Below are 3,548 nucleotides of genomic sequence, written 5' to 3'. Positions count from 1 at the left end.
ATATATATGCATATATATATATAATATATATATATAGGTGTATATATATATATATATATGCACACGGCACAGCAGCAATTAATTAAACTGCCGCTGCACTTTAATTAATTGCTGCAGCACTGTATTCAAAACCAAATAAAACAAACAAAGCCCTCATAACAAACAAATACCGAAATATCTCTTCCGATAGACTTCTAGGGTTTAGGGTTTAGGGTGTAGAGTTTTGGGGTTTTAGGGTTTAGGGTTTTATAGTTTAGCGTAATGGTTTTGAGAGGTAGTTTAGTGTTTAGGGTTTAGGGTTTAGGGTTTAGGGTTTAGGGTCTAAGAGTGTTATTGCTATTGAAAGTCAAGCATAACGAGTAAAGATATAATAATTGGCAAAAGAATGAAGATTGATTATTTTGTTTTATTTTATTTTATTTTATTTTATTTGTTTTTTTTTGTTTCGGGTGTACATGCAGCTCTCTATTTGTTGCGGTGTATAGGCAGCTGCCTGCATGCATGCAGGCGCAGCCGACAGCAGCATATTTGAGTTTGTATGGGAGGAAATAAAAAATAAAATCAATTAAACAATTCTACTTAATATTTATTTATTATTTTCTTCTTTCTTGGCGCTACCTTTATCTGCACTTATTTCTGTTTCTTCTCTCTACCCTTCTCTGCGTCTTTTCGGTGTTTAGGGTTTAGGGTTTAGGGTTTAGGGTTTGGGGTCTAGGGTTTAGGGTTTTACTCGTCCTCTCTTCATTCCATGTCAAAACCGTTGCTAGATTCGCAGGAGACTGCACTCAGCAGCAGCAGCAGCAGCAGCAGCAGCACCTGCAGCAGCAAAGCAAACAACAGCAGCAACAACTGAAGCAACAGCAGCAGCAACAGCACCGGCTGCAGCGGCAGCAGCAGCAACAGCCTCTGCTGCGGCTGTAGCAGCTAAAGCTGCAGAAGCCCCCCACAGCAGCAGCAGCAGCTGCAGCAGCAGCGACAGCAGCAGCGACAGGAGCAGCAGCAGCAGCAGCAGATGCACCTTCAAGATGAGTTTGTGGGTTCGGGTGTATCGACAGCTGCGTGAAGCAATTGGGCGGATCTGCCGCCGTTTGCTGCAGCGAGCAGCAGCAGCAGGCGCTCTGCTGCTGTTTTGCTGCTGCTGCATGTACATTCATTTGAAGAATGTCATAGAGAGTCTACCGCAGCAAGAAGAGCAGCAGCAGCATCATCATGTGCAGCGATTGCTGCATCAACTGCAGCAGCAGCTGCTGCACCGAGATGCAGGATCTGTGCTGCTGGGCCTTGTACGCAGCTTGCGGTTGCTGCTAACACCGCTGCTGCAGCTGCTGTCTATTATAGGGGCACTGCTAATAGATATTTGCTGCTTGTTGCTGCTCTGGATGAAGTTTGTGCTTCCAGTTGTATATCCTGCTGCAGCATGGAGTGTTCAGGTGTATGCGCAGCTGCAGCCGCAGCAGCAGCTGCTGCTAGCAGCAGCAGCAGCAGCACTACCGCTGTCTTATTGCTTTTCTATCAGCACTCGCTTGCAGCGCATGAAGGCAGCAGCAGCAGCAGCATATGCTTCGTTTATATCTTCAGTTGCTGCTGGAGCTCCGCTAGCTGTTTCTTTGCTGCTGCATTGCTGCTGCTGTTTGCTGCTCGGCAGCAGCAGAGTGAAGTACTGCGTTGCTGCGCTGTGGCTGCCGCTACCGCTCGTGGGCACCGCTTTGTTTGCTTCATTAAACTTAAATATATTTTCTGCTCTTCTTGCTGCTCCTGATGATGCTGCTGCTGCTGCTGCTGCTGTTAACGACGCTCCTGCGGCTGTGGCTGCTGCTGCTGCGGCTGCTGCTGATTCGGATGATGCCCCAGACGATGCAGCAGCAGCAGCGGAAGCAGCATCAGCAAAAGCAGCAGCAGATGCAGCAGCAGCAGATGCAGCAGCAGCAGCAGCAGCAGCAATTAGAACAGAGAAGAGACTCCGATCTATTCGATCGCTCACCTGTTGGCTTATGCTGTGGTTCTTCCAAGGTCTGCTGCTTGCTGCTGCTGCTGCTGCTGCTGCTGCTGCTGCAAGTTTGCTGCTGCTGCTGCTGCTGCTGCTGCTGTTACCTCTACTTACGTGTTGCTACTTCTGCTGCTTTGTTGCTGCTGTGGCTGCTGCGGTTGTGGTGGTGCTGCTGCTGTTACTTTGCTTTTGCTGCTGTTGGCGTTTTGCTGCTGCTGCTGCCGCTTTTTGCTGCTGCTGCTGCTGCTGTTGAATCTGCTTCTGCAGTTTATGCATGCGTTGTGTATCTTTTGCTGCAGGTCTAAGTGGCTTGGCGACAGGTTTGCTGCTGCTGCTGCCGCTGCCTGCTGCTGCTGCAGAGGTAGTAGCAGCAGCACCGCTGCATGCGTTTCTGCTGCTGCTGCTGCTGGGGCTGCTGACCGGAGGCAGCAGCAGCGTGCTGCTGTTTGTATGGGGGCAGAAGGCTATTGCTGCTGCTGCTGCTGTTATACGGTTTTTGCTGCGGCGTTTGCTTGGCGTGGATGTGCTGGTGCAGCAGCAGCAGCAGCAGCAGGAGAAGCACAAGCAGCAGCTGCTTCTGCTGGCAGAGCAGCAGCAGCAAACCCTTGCAGCTGCAGCAGCAGCAGCAGCAACAATCGCAGGCAGCAGCAAACCCCCAGCAGCAACGCTGCAGCTAGCTGCTGCTTTCAGGCTTAATAAAGCAGATTTGCTGCTGCTGCACTGCTTGCAAGGCTATTCCCCGCTAGACGAGCTGCGGCAGCAGCAGCAGCAGCAAGCAGCAGCAGCAACAGGCAGCAGATCGCTGCTCCATAGACTCAGCTCGGTAGCTGCTGCAGCACTCGGAGGAGCATCCACTGCCAGCAGCAGCAGCAGCAGCAGCAGCAGCAGCAATCGGAGAAGCACCAGCGAGGCAGCAGCAGCAGCAGCAGCAGTGGGGAGCAGCAGCAGCTTCATGGGTTCAGCGCTTCCCTTTAAGCGAGTTAATTTGCTGCTGCAGCAGCTGCTGCTGCAGCTGCTGCAGCGTTTGGGGTTAACGCTGTCTCCAGGTTTTATTCAAGCAGCAGCAATCGGCGTTTGCTATGCACCGGAGCTGCTGCTGCTGCTGCTTCCTTCTTTTATTTTAAATTTGGTGCTGCTGCTGCTGCTGCGGGTGCTGCCGCTTGTAGGAGCGCTGCTGTGTTTGCTGCAGCAGCGCGGAGTATCTTCCCGGCTATATTGGCTTTGCTTCTTCTTCTTTGCTGCTGCTGCTGAAGCTGTTAATTCTGCTATCAATGAGCATGTGCTGCTGCGGCTGCTGCCGCTGCAGCAGACAAGACTGCTGCTGCTGCTGTGGGGTGTACAGACAGCAGCACATTTACTCTCTATTAACGCAACACTACAACCCCAAGACATACCCTTCAGCCTGCTGCTGCAGCAGCAGCAGCAGCTTCAGCTGCAGCAGCAGAAAATGCAGCAGCAGCAACTGCAGCGGCAAATCCACCCCAAGTCTCCCACACATAGCAGCAGCAGCAGCAGCAGCAGCAGCACCAGGAGGAGACGCTGATAGGTTGAGTCTAGTTTG

This window comes from Eimeria acervulina, genomic scaffold (genome assembly GCF_000499425.1).
Source record: "Eimeria acervulina Houghton genomic scaffold, Eah_scaff595, whole genome shotgun sequence".
Taxonomy (NCBI): Eukaryota; Apicomplexa; class Conoidasida; order Eucoccidiorida; family Eimeriidae; genus Eimeria; species Eimeria acervulina.
This window is presented reverse-complemented; position numbering follows the sequence as displayed.